This window comes from Lithobates pipiens, unplaced genomic scaffold (assembly GCF_037356315.1).
Source record: "Lithobates pipiens isolate NorthernLeopardFrog02 unplaced genomic scaffold, aLitPip1_a1.2 Scaffold_23, whole genome shotgun sequence".
NCBI lineage: Eukaryota > Metazoa > Chordata > Amphibia > Anura > Ranidae > Lithobates > Lithobates pipiens.
Genome location: NW_027507785.1, coordinates 32,666,205 through 32,686,963, shown reverse-complemented (window position 1 = coordinate 32,686,963; position 20,759 = coordinate 32,666,205). Strand labels below are relative to the sequence as shown.

The following is a 20,759-nucleotide window of genomic DNA, read 5'->3' as shown; positions in this document are numbered from 1 at the left end:
CAAATCTTCTCACAGTTCTCTATCAGCAGCACAGGGGATGCTGCAGAGTGAACCTTAGAACATATAAAAACGTAGGGGAACTCACAGATCTTTATTTGTTTGAAATGAGAAAATATTCCACTCACGTTTTGTCGGCCTAATCACTTTGTACGTGGCTACACCCCTACGGTTGGTACATGGATATCCCACTGTGATAGCCGACAGGGCAGGAGAAAATGGAACATGTGCCTGCCTGCTGGCCAGAGACCAGGAGGTTTACTTGAAGCCATACACAGCAAGGAATTTATTCCTTTATTTAAATTGATCTGATAGATCCTTATTTTAGCTTAATTTACTGTATATTGTGACAGTGCTAGGCTCTCCCACTGGATACATGAAGGTAGAAATGGCACAGGATTCACATTAAAACTTAGTGCAAAGCCACAGAATACTGTTTTTGCGGAAGCGAGAAGGCTTTGACTTCAGCTTTCCCTGGGTTTTGTAATCCCGGATTGGGGCCTGGAGGCTCCAAAGTGTCTTGGATTGTACAGAGCCTTCAATACTCTGGATTTATCACAGGTATGTGATAAACGTGAGATAACAGTGGAAAGAATTTAAATAACCATCAACCAATCAGAAAATAAAGAAAATCAAAGCTCCTCCCACCCCTAGATAGGTATGACGTCACAATTAACGGCAAAAGGACTGAAAAGGTTAACATTATTAAAACAGATCCAAAAAATGTATGTAAAGAAGGGGTTAACATAAAAAAACACACTGACACAAAACACAGTGCTTTTTTACATTAACCCCTTCTTTTTGGTGGGATTTGTGACGTCATACCTATCTGGGGGTGGGAGGAGCTGATTGGTTGATGGTTATTTAAATTCTTTCCACTGTTCTCCCATGTTTATCACATGCCTGATGAAGGGGTCCTGCGTGACTCCGAAACGTTGCACCTTTCTTGTGTTGTGATCATGCAATAAACGACCAGTTTGGACGCCACTTTGTGCCGATCCTTTGGTGTGCTGGCAAATATCTATGTGTCTTATGGACGCATAGAGCAGCAACTCGGGGGCGAGTACGTAGCAGCACCCCCTGTGGGCACTGGTCGAGGGGGAGGAGCCAGGATCATCAGTGGGGACTAAAAAAAAAAAAAAAGAGGATTGGAGCTGCTCTGTGCAAAACCATTACACAGAGCAGGTAAGTATCACATGTTTGTTCTTTTAAAAAAAAAACAACAAAAAAAAAAACACCAGAACTTTGATATTACCGTATTTTCCGGCGTATAAGACGACCTTTTACACCTAAATTACACAGCCAAAAAGTGGGGGTCGTCTTATATGCCGGGTATGAAGTGGCCGCAATGGATTTCAGCCCGCCGAGTGCTCGGTAATACTGTATACATACAGTATGCACCGCTCAGCCGATGCACTCTGTTGATGAATACAGCCTTGCTAAGCCTGCTCGGATTGGAGTAACAACCTCTGCCAATCCGAGCAAGATACAGTACAATGAGTTAGAGCGGCGCGGGCTGATGATGTCACAGCCTCTGCCAATCCGAACAGGCTTTGTATAATCAACAGATTAGTATAATACATTGCCTACTATGATTGGCTTAGCGGTGCACATTGTATGCACACTATATTCTGCAGTGTTCCTGGCCCTATAGTACTAACACAGCATCATATGTGTACCTGGCGCTCTACATATTAAAGCATCCTGTACTGCACATCCAGCTCCAGATCTCCCCAAAAATACAGGTATGATTTATGGTGCTTTGGAGGAGAGGATTCATTGTTGCTGCCTGCCAATTGTGGGATCTCTGGGACTTGTAGTTCACAAGTTTTTTCTGATGTTAAGTCTGATGTGTTTTTTTTACGTTTCTGATGTTTTTTTTTAAATGGTGTTGCCTCCGAAGGGGGGTAGTCTTATATGGTGAGTATAGCCCAAAACCTACGTTTTCACTGGCAAATTAGGGGGTCGTCTTATACGCCCAGTCGTCTTATACGCCCAGTCGTCTTATACGCCCAGTCGTCTTATACGCCGGCAAATACAGTACTTTAACTCTCTAATATTGGACTGGTGGGCTGGTCTGAATTGACTTACATTGACCTACCACTGTACAATCACCTGCCGTTCAAATATAAGTCTTTCGGTATGTCTTTGTTTAAAAATAAGATGCTCTGTACACTTTATTTCTTTTTTATACAGGTTGAAAAAAAACGAGCGGTGAAAAATGCCGGAGTCCTAGTCTAAAAATACTGGTGGCGTTCCCTCTTCTAAAGCCATCCATATAATTGCATTGATAGAGTTTGTAGAGTTTCATCTAGGTTCCCTAAAGACATAGCTAAGTTTAGCTCTGTACGCTATTTCAATATTCTTTATCGCTGCGGAGCGTTCCAAACATTCCAGGAATTTATTGCCCTGTAGAGTGGAAAGTAATGATTTTCTTCTATGACAGTAAAACCTCCTGGCAAGCGTACAGCTTCTCCAAAGCCTGAAATCCATCACAAAGTATATCTCCTTTTACCGAGCTAAAAGGGCTGAAGATGATTTGATATGAGCCCCACTTTGAAGAGCAGCGATACAATTTATTCTTTACATAAAGTATGCAGTGCTTTAATGGGAGACTGTTTATTGTTAGCCCGGGCAACAATCAGAGCGGAGTGCTTTATGGTAAAGGTAGAGGCCTTCAATACCAGAACATTGTTGTGTAGGCTCAGATTGGAAAGGCTATGATGGCGGATGTAACAAGTTTACTTCTCAGCTTGGCCTGATGGCTGGGCCCTTTGTAGTCCAACGCTGTGTACCTATTATAGATTAGCGGCAAAACTTAGCTATCACCTGTGGTTCTACAGAGAGTAGTTGTTCCTCAGGCATACCAGGTTGACTTGTTACCGGCAGCTCTTCTTCCCGAGCTCTTCTATTTCCTGTTGCCCCACAGGCATGTTCAAAGACTGGCATTGCCATCACCCACCTGCTGTTTAAGCCCCTGTACACACGATCGGAGATTTCGACAACCAAATCCGTCGGATTTTGCCCGTCGGATTTTGTCCGTCGGATCTTGTCCGAAACTGTTGCATACACACGGTCGGACAAAGTTGTCGAAAAATCCGATCTTTCAGAACGTGATGACGTAATTTCGTTACGATGGGACTACATTCAGGCTAGTAGCCAATAGCTTTGATGTAGGAATTTGATCTGAGCATGCGTGGCACTTGGTCCGATCAAAATGCTCTACACATGATCGGAGTATGTCCCATCGGCCCAGTTGGGTGGGAAATATTTCCAACAAGTTGGAAAATTGGGTCCGACGGATATTCCGACGGAATCAGTCCGATGCATACCACACACAGTCGGATTATCCGACAACACGGTCCGATAGGACACATTCCGACGGATTCTCCGACCTTGTGTACAAGGGCTTACATAGCAGCTTCTTAGGTAGTTCCTATGTAGTAGAGATGAGTCGAAGGTCCAGTACGAAGTGGAGTTCAGGCCAAGCTTTAGTTGTTTGTCTCACTGTTCATCAGGAGCTGTGCTATATATATTGCTATATATATATATATATATATATATATATGTTCAATATTGAGTTGGCCCACTCTTTGCAACTATAACAGCTTCAACTCTTCTGGGAAGGCCGTCCACAAGGTTTAGGAGTGTGTCTATGGGAATGTTTGACAATTTTTCCAAAAGCACATTTATGAGGTCAGACACTGACAGGGCCGTCTTTAATTTTGATTGGACCCTGGGCAAAACTTTTCCTGGGGCCCCCCCATGCAGTTTTGCTATACACCTGCTCTGAGACATACAATAAATAGCAGCGAGACTCAAAATCAGTTTACTAAATCAGATTGGGTGGCTATTGCGATTGGTTGCCAGAGGTTACAGTGTATCATTACCTCTCACTGACTGGTTGCTAGAGGTTACAGCACATGATTTCTGCTTGTTGATTGGTTGCTAGAGATTACTGTGTATATGACCTCAGGGAGGCATGATATACATATGAATGATGCTGGCTGCTGCTATTTACATATGAATGCTGGTAATTTACATGTAAACACAGGGTCTGCAGGTGAGTCATCTGAGTGAATGAGTGACTTGTAAAGTGCTACCTATGTGAACTGAATTGCCTCAGGGTGCTTTCTTGCCACTGGTGTCCGTCTGCAGCTTTTTATGCGGTCCTTTAACCTGTAGGGTCCCGACACACTTACAACAGATACAACATTGACATACACATATTATGGCCAATTTTTTTTTTTTTGGACAGGGTCTAATTAACCTACCAACATGTCTTTGGAGTGTGGGAGGAAACTGGAGTACCCGGAGGAGACCCATGCAGGCACAGGGAGAACATGCAAACTCCAGGCAGATAGTGTCATGGTCTGGATTTGAACCAGCAACCATATTGCTGCTAGGCGAAAGTGCTAACCACTACACCACTGTGCTGCCCCCTGTACACAACAATAGGACAGGGATGGATAGAATTAGTAACAGCACTTCACACTGAGATATTGGGACACAGCAGAGGACTAAAACCTCAAGGGACAAGGGAATTTAAACTAGGATAGTTGGCAAGTATGAGGCAGCTGCTTTGGGCCCCACAAAAATGACAGGGTCCAGGGCAGCTGCCCCTTTTGCCCTGCTTTAAAAACGGCCCTGGACACTGATGTTGGATGGGAAGGCATCTCCGCTCTAGTTCACCCCAAAGGTGTTCTATCAGGATGAGGTCAGGAGTCAAGTTCCTTCTCCCGAATGCACTCATCCATGCCTTTATGGACCTTGCTTTAGGCACTGGTCCAAATCATTTGGTGGAGGGGGGATTATGGTGCGGGGTTGTTTTTCAAGGGTCAGTCTTGGCCCCTTAGTTCCAGTGAAGGGAACTCTTAAAGTGGTTGTATAGTCGATTTTGGGACTTTAACCTACAGGAAAGCGAGTTTGGGGTGGAGGAACTTGACTGGCCTGCACAGAGTCCTGACCTCAACCCGATAGAACACCTTTGGGATGAATTAGAGTGAAGACTGCGAGCCAGGCCTTCTCGTCCACATTAGTGCCTGACCTCACAAATGCGCTTCTGGAAGAATGGTCAAACATTCCCATAGACACACTCCTAAACCTTGGGGACGGCCTTCCCAGAAGAGTTGAAGCCGTTATAGCTTCAAACGGTGGGCCAACTCAATATTGAACCCTACGGACACGATCAGACTTTCCGAAAACAAAACCGTGGATTTTCGTTCTAGAAGGTTGTTGGCTCAAACTTGTCTTGCATACACACGGTCACACAAAAGTTGGCCAACAATTACAAACGTGGGAACGCGGTGACGTACAAGGCGTACGACGAACCCGAGAAAAAGGAAGTTCAATAGCCAGTGCGGCTCCTTCTGCTTGATTCCGAGCATGCGTGGACTTTTGTGCGACGGACTTGTGTACACACGATCGGAAAATTCCAACAACAGCGTTTTGTTGGTGGAAAATTTGAGAACCTGCTCTCAAACATTTGTTGGCTGGAAAGTCCGACAGCAAATGTTCGATGGTGCCTACTACACGGTTGGACTTTCCGACAACAAGCTCACAGCCAACATTTCCCGTCGGAAAATCTGACCGTGTGTACGCGGCATAAGACTAGGGTGCCATTAAAGTTCATGTGCATGTAAAGGCAGGTGTCCCAATAATTTTGGTAATATAGTGCATATCACTCTGTGTGTAATTACTCTATATAATATATGGAGTTTCGCTTTTTCAATTGAATAACTGAAATAAATGAACTTTTTGATGATATTGTAATTTTTGAGAGATGCGCCTGTAATTGCACTTTTTGTATGGATATTGTATAATAAAACACTTTCATGACCAAAAGGGAACAAATAAGTGAAGTTCATTGTTGGGGTTTATATTCACCAAGTCTATGGAGCGCTGTAAAGGGTGGTTCCTGCGTTTAGGTTTCTGTGCGTTTGCCTGGCACTCAAAGCATGATCACACGCTTTTTTTGTTGCTGAGCTTTTCCAGAGCTTGTAATTAGAAGTTGCATTGCTGTTATGCATCGAATAGGATACGGCGTGCCCATCCAGCGAGAATCTCATGAATTTCCTCATCCCATTAGCGAGTTCTCACAAGAGCTGACAGTGGTAATATACTTAATTACCTAAACTAATAATTATATGATTATTCCCTTGATCATTTTTCAAATTCGTGACAATCTTTTTTATTCCCGTTGTAAATTGCCGTTGTTAACTGAGTGAATGGGGTTTATGTTGTCTTTTACAGCCTGTCAGTTCTCCAGCTTGTCTCTGAATGGGACCTCTTTGTCATGTAAATTTAAATGTTCCATTTTAAACATATGCTTCTGAAAATCATATATTATGGCTCGTCGTGTCTTCCATCATTGCGTTTTCTTATTTACTTAAAGTAGACCCAATCACAAACATCCCATATAAGCTTATTCACCACTTAAGCCCCGGACCAATTTGCAGCCGAAGGACCAAGGCCCCTTTTTGCGATTCGGCACTGTGTCGCTTTAACTGACAATTGCGCAGTCGTGCGACGTGGCTCCCAAACAAAATTGGCGTCCTTTTTTCCCTACAAATAGAGCTTTTTTTTGGTGGTATTTGATCACCTCTGCAGTTTTTATTTTTTGCGCTATAAACAAATTTTTTTAAAAATGCAATATTTTTTACTTTTTGCTATAATAAATATCCCCAAAAAATATATAAAAAAACATTTATTTTTTTCCTCAGTTTAGGCCGATACGTATTCATCTACATATTCTTGGTAAAAAAATTGCAATTAGCAATTGCGAAAAAGTTATAGCGTTTATAAAATAGGGGATAGTTTTATAACATTTTTATAAATTTTTTTTTTTACTAGTAATGGCGGCGATCACCAATTTTTATTGTGACTGCGACATTATGGCGGACACATCGGACATTTTTGACATATTTTTGGGACCATTGTCATTTATACAGCAATCAGTGCTATTTAGATGCACTGATTCATGTGTAATGCCGCGTACACACGATCAAACAATCGGGTGGAAAAGTCCGGCAAACTGAAGTCCGCCGGACAATCCCCCCGTGTGTAGCCTCCGGCATACTTTTTGACCCTAAAATACGGCGGACTTAGAAAGTAGTTTTGCACTCCAATCTTCCCGCCGGACTCGCATTTCGGCGGACAATCCGGCCGTATGTATGCCAGCCCGCCGTACTTTTGAAATGAACGGACTTTTCCCGCCTGGAGAAAAGTCCGCTCATTCGAACGGGTCTCCAGGTAGGCGGGGCCTGCGAAGGAGACGTCGCAGGCCCCCCCACCTGGTATGGACTGAAAGGGGAAACCCAACGCCGAAAAAAAACGGCGTGGGGGTCCCCCCAGGCCCACATCAGACCCATGTTCGAGCATGCTACCTGGCCGGCCAGGAAAGGGGGGGCGAGCGAGCGCCCCCCCTCCTGAGCCGTACCAGGCCGCGTGCCCTCAACATGGGGGGTGCCTTGGGGAAGGGGGGGCCGCGCGGCCCCCCCACCCCAAAGCACCTTGTACCCATGTTGATGAGGACAAGGGCCTCTTCCCGACAACCCTGGTCGTTGGTTGTCGGTGTCTGCGAGCGGGGGGTTTATCGGAATCCGTGAGCCCCCTTTAATAAGGGAGCCCCCGGATACCGCCCCCCCACCCTATGTGAATGAGTATGGGGTACAATGTACCCCTACCCATTCAACTGTAAAATAAAGTACAAAAAAAACACAACACACAAGATAAAATAGTTTATTGCACAGCTCCGGGGGTCTTCCGTCTTCGGGGGTCTTCTCGCCGGACTCCTCCGTTATCTTCTTCTAGCTCTTTTGCTAGCGGAGGAGCCCGGCTTTCTTCCTCGCCGCGGCCTCTTCTTCCGACTTCGGGGGTCTTGTCCCCCTCTTCGGTTCTTCTGCCGGGCCACCGCGCCTTCTTATAGCTCTTTTACAGGCGGTGGCCCAGTCTTCTGTCGCCGCCGCCGCCGCCTTCCGTTCTTGTTCTTCTTCTTCTTCTTCTTCTCCTGGAGATGTTGACTCGACACTCTCTCCGGCCGCAATGCCAGGGACGCTCTGCGCGGCGACTTATATAGGGACAAGGGGCGGGGTCATCGGTTGATGTCACATGGGTTGATGTCACATGGGTTGATGTCACATGGCGACAGTCCCAGCATCCTCCGGGACTGTGACATCGTAAGGGGGCGGGGTCACCATGTGATATCAACCGATGACCCCGCCCCTTGTCCCTATATAAGTCACCGCGCAGCGCGTCCCTGGCATTGCGGCCGGAGAGAGCGTCGAGTCAACATCTCCAGGAGAAGAAGGAGAAGAAGAAGAAGAAGAACGGAAGGCGGCGGCGACAGAAGACCGGGAAGAACCGAAGAGGGGGACAAGACCCCCGAAGTCGGAAGAAGGGTGGCGGCGAGGAAGAAAGCCGGGCTCCTCTGCTAGCAAAAGAGCTAGAAGAAGATAGCGGAGGAGTCCGGCGAGAAGACCCCCCGAAGACCCCCGGAGCTGTGCAATAAACTACTTTTACCCTGTGTTAAGTTTTTTTTTTGTACTTTTGTACTTTTTTTTTCACAGGTGAATGGGTAGGGGTACATTGTACCCCATACTCATTCACATAGGGTGGGGGGCCGGTATCCGGGGGCCCCCTTATTAAAGGGGCTCCCGGATTCCGATAAGCCCCTCGCCCGCAGACCCCGACGACCAACGGCCAGGGTTGTCGGGAAGAGGCCCTTGTCCTCTTCAACATGGGGACAAGGTGCTTTGGGTTGGGGGGGCCGCGCGGCCCCCCCTTCCCCAAGGCACCCCCCATGTTGAGGGCACGCGGCCTGGTACGGCTCAGGAGGGGGGGGGCGCTCGCTCGTCCCCCCCCTTTCCTGGCCGGCCGGGTAGCGTGCTCTGACAAGGGTCTGATGTGGACCTGGGGGAAACCCCCACGCCGATTTTTTTCTGCGTTGTGGTTCCCCTTTAAGTCCATACCAGGCGGCGGGGCCAGTGACGTCTCCTTTGCGGGCCCCGCCTACCTGGAGACGCGCTCGAAATGAGCAGACTTTCCTCCACGTGTGTGGGCGAGTCCGTTCATTTCAAAAGTAGGGCGGATAGTACGGCGGACATAGTATGCCGTATTAGTCCGCTGAAAAAGTGCCGTGTGTGGGCAAGTAGCCCGTTCGGAAAGTCCGACGGACAGTCTGGCGGGAAGTCCGCCAGACTAAGTGTGTCGGATAGTCGGCTACGTGTGTACGCAGCATAAATGGCACTGGCAGTGAAGGAGTTAACTAGGGGGCAGTGTAGGGGTTATGTGTGACGTTATGTTTTTTTTATTGTAGGGGGGCGTGGCCTGGCATGTGATGCCACTGATCGTCTCTTCCCGATAAAAGGGAACAGACGATCGGTGACAGCCACACTAGGAAGCACGGGGAGAGGTTTGTTTACACAGACCTCTCCTCGTTCTTCAGCTCTGTGACCCGATCGTGGGACACTTGCCGTGATCGGGTCCGCTGGTCCCGCAGCCAGTCACAGAGCTCAGGAACAGACCCACAGCTGGGCACTTAAAGAGCCACGTACAGGTACGTGATAGTGCCCAGCCGTGCCATTCAGTCGACGTATATTGGCATGAGGTGGTCCTTAAGTGGTTAAAGTACACTCACCGGCCACTTTATTAGGTCCACCTTGCTTGTACCAGGTTGGACCCCCTTTTGCCTTCAGAACTGCCTTCATTCTTGGTGGCATAGATTCAACAAGGTGCTGGAAACGTTCCTTAGAGATTTTGGTCCATAGTGACATGATAGCATCACGAATTTGCTGCAGATTTGTCGGCTGCACATCCATGATGCCACCACATCCCAAAGGTCCTCTATTGAATGAGATCTGGTGAGTGTGGAGGCCATTGGAGTGCAGTGACTTCATTGTCCAGTGGTGAGATGATTTTGTGACTTTGTGACATGGTGCATCAGAAGATGGGGACATTGTAGTCATAATGGGATGGACATGGTCACCAACAATACTCAGGTAGGCCGTGGCGTTTAACCACTTCAATACCGGGCACTTCCCCCTTACTGCCCAGGCCAATTTTCAGCTTTCAGCACTGTCGCTTTTACACTGTACCCAAACAAAAATTGTATAATTTTGTCCCCTACAAATAGAGCTTTTGTTTTGGTGCTATTTGATCACCTTTGCAGTTTTCATTTTTTGCTAAACAAATAAAAAAAGACCGACAATTTTGAGAAAAAATAATTTTTTAAAAGGGAAGACATTTTTTTCTTCCTTTTTGTTATAAAATTTTGTAAATAAGTACATTTTCTCCTTCACTGACGGGCACTGATAAGGTGGCACTGATGGGCACTGATGATGGGCACTAATATACTGCACTGATGAGCACTGATAAGGCAGCACTGATGAGCACTGATGAGGTGGCACCAATGAGCTGGCACTGATAAGGTGGCACTGGTGAGCAATGATGATGGGCACTAATATACTGCACTGATGGACACTGATAGGTGGCACTCATGAGCACTGATCGGTGGTTTAATCACCTTTGCAGTTTTTATTTTTTGCTAAACAAATAAAAAAAGAGTGAGAATATTGAGAAAAAATACACTGGCACTGATGGGCACTAATGTACTGCACTGATGGGCACTGATAAGGTGGCACTAATGAGGTGGCACTGATAAGGTGGCACTGATGATGGGCATTAATATACTGCACTGATGGGCACTGATAGGTGGCACTGATGGGCATCGATGGGCACTCATAGGTAGCACTGATAGGCGACACTGATGGCCACTGAAAGGCTGCACTGATAGGTACTTATGGGTGGCACTGATGGGCACTGATGGATATGAATGAGCACTTATAGGTGGCACTAATGGGCAGTGATGGGTGGCACTGATGGACACTGATAGATGGGACTTATGGGCATCACTGATAAGGAGGCACTGGCAAGCATTACTGAAGGGCACTGATTGGCATCTTTTGTGGGCACAGATTGGCATCCCTGGTGGCCATGGGTGGCATACCTGGTGGTCATCAGTGGTGGGCCAATTAATGGCAGCAACACATCTCATAAAAGTTGGGACGGCTGCAAAAAGCTGGCAAAGTGGTACTAACAAGGAAGAGTTGGAAGAACATTTTGCAGCTAAGTAGGTTAATGGGCAGCAAGTTACATTTGCTGGGTATAGAAAGAGCATCTTAGAGAGTCAGAGGGGTTCATTTACTAAAGGTAAATAGACTGTGCACTCTGCAAAGTGCAGTCGCTCCACAGCTTGGTAAATGAGCAGAAGCTCTGCTGACCTCCATCATCCAATTATGTGCAAGCAACATTTGCTTTTAGTAAAAAGACCACTCTGACTCTCTAATGCCGCGTACACACGACCGACGGACTTTCGACGGAGTTCTGACAGAGTTCTGACGGACATTCCGAATGAACAGACTTGGCCACACACAATCACACCAAAGTCCGACGGATTCGAACGTGATGACGTACGACCGGACTAGAATAAGGAAGTTCATAGCCAGTAGGCAATAGCTGCCCTAGCGTCAGTTTTTGTCCATTGGACTAGCATACACACGAGAGGATTTCTTATGCCGCCTACACATGACCAGACTTTTCGAGGGACTAAGTCTGACAGACTTTCGACGGAGTTCTGACGGAGTTCTGACGGAGTTCTGACAGAGTTCTGACGGACTTTCCGAATGAACGGACTTGGCCCCACACAGTCACACCAAAGTCTGACGGATTCGAACGTGATGACGTATGACTGGACTAGAATAAGGAAGTTCATAGCCAGTAGCCAATAGCTGCCCTAGCGTCACACACACGAGCACACACACGAGCGGATTTCTCGGTAGGAACTGGGTCCGGCGGAGTTCTGGCGAAAAAATTTGAAACATGTTCCATTTCTAAAGTCTGTCAGACTTTTGCAAATCAAAAGTCCGCTGCAGCCCACACACGATCGAATAGTCTGCCGGAATTGTTCCGTCGGACCTTTGATGTTGAAAAGTCCTGTCGTGTGTACGCGGCATTAGATGCTCTTTCTATAGGGCAACTGCACTTTGTAAAGTGCACAGTCTATTTGCCTTTAGTAAATCAACCCCATAATGTCATTCAGTTAGGGTTTACAGCCACTTTAAAAATAAATGCTCTGCCTCAGAGGAAAAGTCTCTCCTGTGCCCCTCTCTGGTTTCGTTTTACTTTGTTAGTGGGCTCTGACTTTCCTTGGTGCTCCACCAACTGCCATTGCTCTGTCCAATGAGATTGCCTTTATTTGTCACAGAAGTACTGTAGTCCTACTGGACAGAGGAATGGCAGTTGGCAGGGCTTTGACATGACACCACAGGATGTCAGGGCCCAGTAACAACATGAAACTAAATCGGAGAGGGGGACAGGAGAATTTTTTTCTGGCTAGTATAGGTAATAGCAAGCATCCTGGGGAAGAAGTTTTAATATGAAGTTGTCTGCTTATATTTTGCTTTCCCTGATTTGTTGCTCCCTCCTAATGCAATTAATTTAATTAAAGCCTTTCTGTTTTCATTACATACCTTTTTTAGACCCAATGACATCATTGCTGGGTCTTTGTACTTCTCAATTCAATGCAGCCAGACTTTCAGGGGCGTAGATAAGGGAGAGGGTCAGGGGTATTCAAACCCCCCACAGGGACAAAATGAAATGCATGGTTTCCCTGCTCTGCAGCCACACATGGCACCAGCAACAGACAAGCACTGCAGTCAGTGGCATAGATTATTAGGCATAGCCACACGCACTTTGTGGTACACCACCAAGATGGTCTATGGGGCTCGGGCTGAAGGCTGAGAGATCAATCACTAGGCAGCACACTGAGCACAGTGAAAAAACGTATTTTCTTTCAAAGGCTTCTAAACGCAAACGCAGCAAAACGCTACTAAACGCAGGCAAGTAAATGCGGCAAAAGACTGGACAATAGCCAACCTTACTGGGCAGCGTTCATAAAAACTGGAAGAAGGAAAAAAACTGAAATCAGGTTCGGTTTTCTAAAGGACCTGATAAAATAGAATTAAGGATGTGATTGCTTACTAGGGGCAACACATAACAGTTTTTATTTTTCCAGTCTTTAGAATTTTGGCGCAATTTATTTTATTTAAAAAGACTTTTACTTGGTATCTGCTGTTGAACCCCCCCCCCCAGAACAAAAGATGGTCTATGATCATGGCTGGTGAGAGGGGCCGGAAGGGTTCTGTAAATACAATAGCTTCCTGAAAACATCACAGCCCCCGGCCTAAATACTTCTCTCAAGATCCCTCAAATCTGGTGCAAGCAGTGGCCTGGCTTTTGGTAGAAGTTATGGAAATATCAAGATGCCTTGATGGGTGGATGTCAGTCTGGAGGTGCGGGCGTTCCTGGGAAGACTGTATGTGCATGCAGACTACCCTAGGTTATACCCACAGGTCATTCTGAGGCTGCAAGGACTGAAATCCAATGAATGAAAGAGGTGGACCAAGGACAGTAAGGCTGGGAAGGAAAGGTCTAGATCAGGGGTCTCGAAACTTTCTAAACAAAGGGCCAGTTTCCTGTCCTTCAGACTAAAGGGGGGGGGGGCTGGACTGTGGCCATTGGGAGTAGAAAAGGTCCCGACATCATTGGGGAAAAAAATGTAATTGGTTGGAAATTGTGCCCCATTATTGGTGTCACTGGGAGGAATTTTGCCCCTTCACTGGTGTCAGTGGGTGGAATTACGCCCCATTGTTGGGATCAGTGGATGAAGTAGTGCTTCAAGGTTTGTGAAAAAGCGAGGAAAGGGCCGCATCTGGCCTCGGGGCCGGAGTTTGGAGACCACTGGGCTAGACGATACGGAACGTCTTCCAGCCAGGAAATGAGGCGGGCACTATATGACTTCTAATCTGACTTCTAATGCACTCTGTGAGAAGCCCACAGTGTGCTGTGACATCAGAGTAAGCAGTTTCGGTTTAGTAGAGGAACCTGTGCAACTCTGCAAGACTGTAGAGGAGTTCAGATTTAACATGACTTTTCTATCTGCATCTAAAATGCTAAACCTCTCTACTATCTATAACCAAGACGATTAATAATTATGGCAAGCAGGCAGATTGTCGCAAATTACAGAAATCCCTGAGTATATAAAACCGTACACGGCAGAGATGTGGCGCTGGTTGTGTTCTGGGACTTTGTTTTGTTGCGGTATATTGAACGTGGAGAACTGCTGACCCCATAACAGAAAACAGCAATCTGATTTGTCAGGTGTGCGCAGAACAGTCTGTTTAACTTGTCAACACTCGTGTAATTGTTCCGCCTGATTTCCCGTAGATACCGCAGGAAAGCTAGTGAACCAAAATGGAGGACGCCTTCTATAAAATATGAATTAGCTGAGGCGTCCAGGAATAATGTTAATTTTTTGGTAAAGCTGCAATGACTACCGGAAGCTAATGGTACTATATATGTTTTTTTAAAATATAAATACAATATTACAATCTATCTATATATATATATATATATATATATATATATATATATATATATATATATATATATATATATATATATATATATATATATATATAGATAGATAGATAGATATAGATATCTGTATATAATTGTTTATTACTTTTATTATTAATAATATTACTATTATTTTCATATAACTAGGTAAAATAATATATATATATATATATATATATATATATATATATATATATATATATATATATATATATATATATATGTATATATAAAATATATGTGTATATGTGTGTATATATATATATATATATATATATATATATATATATATATATTTATATAAATATTAGAGCTGCACGATTCTGGGCAAAATGAGGATCACGATTTTTTTGCTTAGAAGAATAAAAAGATCACAATTCTCTCACGATTCTCGTGATGTAAAATCTTTCACATTATACAAAAAAATGGGCTAACTTTACTGCCTATTTTTTTTTTTTTTAATTCATTAAAGTAATAAAAAAAAAAAATGGTATTTGAAAGACCGCTGCGCAAATACAGTGTGCCATAAAATGTTGCAACAACCACCATTTTATTCTCTAGGGCGTCTACTAAAAAATATATCTATATATAAATATGTAATGTTTGTAGCAAAAATGATTTTAACTTGAAACCAACAAATGTCAGGAAAAGGTTAAGTGTTTAAACTTTTTTTCATTTATACGCAAAGTCTATTCCATTGACAAATTGTTACAATTTTTATACTGAAGTTCAAGTGATAAAGAATGTTGTGATTCTTGGCAGACTGCCCAGTTTTTCTCTTCCTTTCTTTTGAGGGCTGTGGCTTCAGAAGAGTAGAGAGAATTCTTTGCATATAAAGAATTGTGAAACACTTTAGTCAAGATTGCGATAACGATTCTTGACGATTAATTGTGCAGCTACACTTTGCTACAATGTAAAGTAGTGAGTGTACAGCTTGTATAACAGTGTAAATTTGCTGTCCCCTCAAAATAACTCAACACACAGCCATCAATGTCTAAACAAAAGTGGGTACACCCCTTAATGAAAATGTCCAAATTGGGCCCAATTGGCCATTTTCCCTCCCTGGTGTCATGTGACTCAGTGTTTACAAAGTCTCATTTGTGAATAGGGAGCAGGTGTGTTAAATGTGATGTTATCGCTCTCACTCTCTCATACTGGAAGTTCAACATGGCACCTCATGGCAAAGAACTCTGAGGATCTGAAAAAAAGAATTGTTGCTCTACATAAAGACGACCAAGGCTATAAGAAGATTGCCAAGACCCTAAAAATGAGCTGCAGCACATTGACCAAGACCATACAGTGGTTTAATAGGACAGGTTCCACTCAGAACAGGCCTCGCCATGGTCAACCAAAGAGGTTGAGTGCACATGCTCAGCGTCATTTCCAGAGGTTTTCTTTGAGAAATAGATGTATGAGTGCTGCCAGCATTGCTGCAGAGGTTGAAGGGGTGGGGGGTCAGCCTGTCAGTGCTCAGACCATACCCCGCACCCTGCATAAAATTGGTCTGCATAGCTGTCGTCCCAGAAGGAAGCCTCTTCTAAAGATTATGCACCAGAAAGCCTGCAAACAGTTTGCTGAAGGCAAGCATACAAAGGACACGGATTACTGGAACCATGTCCTGTGGTCTGATGAGACCAAGATAAACTTATTTGGACCAGATGAGGAGTACAAAGACAAGTGTGTCTTGCCTACAATCAAGCATGGTGGTGGGAGTGTCATGGTCTGGAGCTGCATGAGTGCTTCCGGCACTGGGGAGCTACAGTTCATTGAGGGAGCCATGAATGCCAACATGTACTGTGACATACAGAAGCAGAGCATGATCCCCTCCCTTCGGAGACTGGGATGCAGGGCAGTATTCCAACATGATAACGACCCCAAACACATTGCCAAGATGACCACTGCCTTGCTAAAGAAGCTGAGGGTAAAGGTGATGGACTGGCCAAGCATGTTTCCAGATCTAATCCCTATTACGCATTTGTGGGGCATCCCCAAACAGGAGGTGGAGGAGCGCAAGGTCCCCAACATCCACCAGCTCCGTGATGTCATCATGGAGGAGTGGAAGAGGACTCCAGTGGCAGTGAGCTCTGGTGAGCTCCATGCCCAAGAGGGTTAAGGCAGTGCTGGAAAATAATGGTGGCCACACAAAATATTGACACTTTGGGCCCAATTTGGACATTTTCACTTAGAGGTGTACTCACTTTTGTCGCAAGCAGTTTAGACATTAATGGCTGTGTGTTGAGTTATTTTGAGGGGACAGCAAATTTACACTGTTATACAAGCTGTACACTCACTACTTTACATTGTAGCAAAGTGTCATTTCTTCAGTGTTGTCACATTAAAGGATATAATAAAATATTTACAAAAATGAGGGGTGTACTCACTTTTGTGAGATATTGTATATATATAATGTTTGGGGGTTATAAGTAATTTTCTAGCAAAGAAAATTAGATTTTTACATGTAGGAGCGAAGTGTCATGAATCACATTTCTGACGGTCTCTGCTGCACCGACCGAATTTCCATCTGTGTAATAAAATATTTATAAAAATATGAGGGGTGTACTCACTTTTGTGAGATACTGTATTTAATTGTGTATAACGTACCAAAAAATTCTGCTTTGCATACGTCTTTGATTGATTGTTACACATCTCTGCAACATACCTGTCTGTAAATGAGGTTTTAATTTCCCGAGATTAGGCGTAACCTAATCCTCTGTAATACGCTTTTCAACAGCTAACCATTGATTGGAAAATCTCTCATTAGCTGAACGTAAACAGATCGCCGTTCGCACGTACGAATACCCATTCGTAATGAATTGTCTCGCATCATACAGCAACCGATTGCTTGTATTTATGGGCAAAAGGCACAATGTGCTGACTGCAACGAGCAATAATTATTAAAAAAATATTTCATAATCAGCTTCACTTAATAGGAATGCAGATTTCACTGTGAGTAATAAAGTCTTGCTGCAGAATGGGCCGTGCAATTAGAAAGGAATTAGGCAATAAAATACTTAATTTTTAAATCAATGCTATTATCTGCATGTGGTTTTATACATCGCTATTTAGCTAATTCAGGAACTGGTACCAGTAGTCAAGGAAGAAGACTAATTAAAAACCGGGATACATTTTTTAAGCTAGGCGCTACTAGAATGACGGAGTACAGCCAATTAATGTTTTTATCTGCTTTTCTTGTAATTGGAGGGCAGCTAATATGAAAGTCAATAAATATGCAATGGTGGGGGTGTGGCCTGATGGGAAATGCAGTAGGATGTACGTGAGTGCTGCTGCATTCCACTTTTGCTGCTTTATTAGGCTATTACAGCACGGCTGGGAAAAAAAAAATACTAAGGCCACTCCTGCCCCTAAACCTTCTGGAGACAATCTGTTATACTGCAGTGGTGGAATCCCACAGTTTTTCCATCAGCAAAGACACTGTGAACACTTCTGATCGCAAAAGTTGCGACACAGGACACTCAAGCCTACAACACAAAACCATGGCAGAGGAACAACCAAAACTCTATCTTGCCAGCAGAAATCCGCCACTTACCAATGCTGACCAGTAGGACCCATATTGATGCAGATGTCAAGTTGACTTATTTTGCCACCACAGTCCCCAGGTACTTACAACCAGACTAGAGAAGACAGTGAAGGATGGCCAGAAAAAAGAAGACCTGGCAATTGCAAAGCCCCAAAAAGCCACAAACTCCCATACCAACCACTTATTAATGTTCATTAGAAAAATCAAAGACCTTTATATCTGAGAAAGATAATGCAATATAAGGTTGTCTACCAGAGACAATTTCACAAGAGCAACTAATGCCGTGTACACACGGCCGGAATTTCTGATGGGAGCTTTTCATTGGATTTTCCGACCATGTGTATGCCCATCGGTCTTTTTCTGTCGGCATTTCCGACGATCTTTAGATTCAGAGCCTGTTCTTAATTTTTCAGACGGAAAACCTTTCTATCGGATTATTCGATCGTGTGTATGCAATTCCGACATGCAAAATTCCGACGCATGCTCGGAAACAATCCGACGCATTAAACTTCCCTTTTATAGTGCCGTCAAATGTGTTGTATGTTGCGGTGTTATTGACCGTCGGAATTTGGTGTGACCGTGTGTAGGCAAGACAGTTTGAGCGAAATTCCGTCGGAATTCCGACGGGAAAACCATCAGAGCTTTTTCCGATGAGAATTCCGATCGCGTGTACGCAGCATAAGACTATACAGTCTTTAAAGATTTATTAGAATGTCCCACAGAATCACCAGTGGAATAAAACAGACAGCAGCATCCCCTTTTATTCCAGTACCAAGCCATCAGAAACAATGCATAGCACACAGAGCCAAGTACCTTACACCTTCCCAGGTAAATCTTAGCTGTCCACTCACTGCTGGCAGGGATCTTGTCTACCTGAAAGTCTACCTAGAGATATAATTTGCTACCTATAAAACTTTCCAATTGTACAGGGTCCTCTTACCCCTGCCAAGAACTGGAGTCACTGATATGTACCCTTTGATTCCAGTACCAAGCCATCAGAAACAATTCATAGTACACAGGGCCAAGCGCCTTCCACCAGATGTTGGGAAAGTAAGCCTTCCCAAGTAAATCTTAGCTGCCCTCTTACTACTGGCAGAGGTCTTGTCTACCTGAGAGTCTACCTAGAGACGTAATTTTCTGTCTATAAAACTTTCCAATTGTACAGTGTCCCATTACCCCTGCCAAGAACCCCAGTCACTGATATGTCCCCTTTTATTCCAGTACCAAGCCATCAGAAACCATGCATAGCACAACGGGCCAAACGACTTCCACCAGGTGTTGGGAAAGTAAGCCTTCCCAGGTAAATCGTAGCTACCCACTCACTTCTGGCAGGGGTCTTGTCTACCTGAGAATCTACCTAGAGATGTAATTTTCTGCCTATAAAACTTTCCAACTGTACAGGGTCCTCTTACCCCTGCCAAGAACTGGAGTCACTAATATGTACCCTTTGATTCCAGTACCAAGCCATCAGAAACAATTCATAGTACACAGGGCCGAGCAGCTTCCACCAGATGTTGGGAAAGTAAGCCTTCCCAGGTAAGTCTTAGCTGCCCACTCACTACTGGTAGGGGTCTTGTCTACCCGAGAGTCCACCTAGAGACGTAATTTGCTGCCTATAAAACTTTCCAATTGTACAGGGTCCTCTTACCCCTGCCAAGAACTGGAGTCACTGATATGTCCCCTTTATTTCAGTACCAAGCCATCAAAAACTATGCATAGCACACAGGGCCCAGTGGTTTCCACCAAACGTTGGGAAAGTAAGCCTCCCCAGGCAAATCTTAGCCGCCCACTCGCTTCTGGCAGGGGTCTTGTCTACCTGAGAATCTATCTATAAACCTAATTTCCTGCCTAAAAACTTTCTAATTGTACAAGGTCCTCTTACTCCTGCCAAGAACCACATTCACTGATATGTTCCCTTTGGTTCTAGTCCCAAGCCATCAGAAACAATGCATAGTACACAGGGCCAAGAGTCTTCCACCAGATGTTGGGAAAGTAAGCCTTTCCAGGTAAATCTTAGCTGAATACTCACAGCTGACAGGGGTCTTGTTACCTTGCTCAACCTCAGCTATCAGTGAGATACACAGTGGCCTCACCAGGTCAGTTCCTAAGAACCAAGGCCCTATTTTCTCCAAGTTACCAACTTCTAGTGAGTGTTCAAACCAGCACCCACAAGCCATACCCAATAGACACAGGGATATTAAGCCTCCCTTGGTCCTTCTTAGCTGCCCACTCTCCCCTGGCACATGAGTCCCATTCCCTTCCCTGTCCTCAGCTCTTGGAGATATACACAGTTGGGTTTATCCTGCCAGATCAATTCTTCAGACACAGGGATTAATTGTTCTAATATCACCCACAGTCTCCCAGTGAGTTTGCGAACCACTCTCTACAAGCCATACCCAACAGACACTGGGATACTAAGCCTTCCTAGGTCAATCTTAGCTGTCCTCTCTCCTTTGACACAGGGGTCCCATTCCATTGCCTGTCCTCAGTTCTTGGAAAGACACAGCTGGGTCTATCCTGCCAGGACAATTCTTTAGATACAAGGACCCATTGTCTCCCAGAGAGTGTGCGAACCGGCACCCACAAGCCATACCCAGCAGACACTGGTAACCTAAGCCTTCCCAGATCAATCTTAGCTGCCCACTTTCCACTGGCGCAAGGGTCCCCTTCCCTTCCCCAGCCTCAGCTCTCAGAGTGACACAGAAGGGTCTATGCTGCCAGGCCAGTTCTTCAGACACAAGGACCGATT

At 44.8% G+C, this 20,759-nt stretch overlaps 1 protein-coding gene across 2 annotated transcripts in view; it reads left to right on the top strand.

The window, feature by feature from the left end:
* Nucleotides 1–20,759, top strand: part of LOC143927370 (disks large homolog 2) — a 1,494,912-nt gene that overhangs the window by 1,211,526 nt on the left and 262,627 nt on the right. The gene's annotated exons all lie outside the window — the stretch shown is intronic.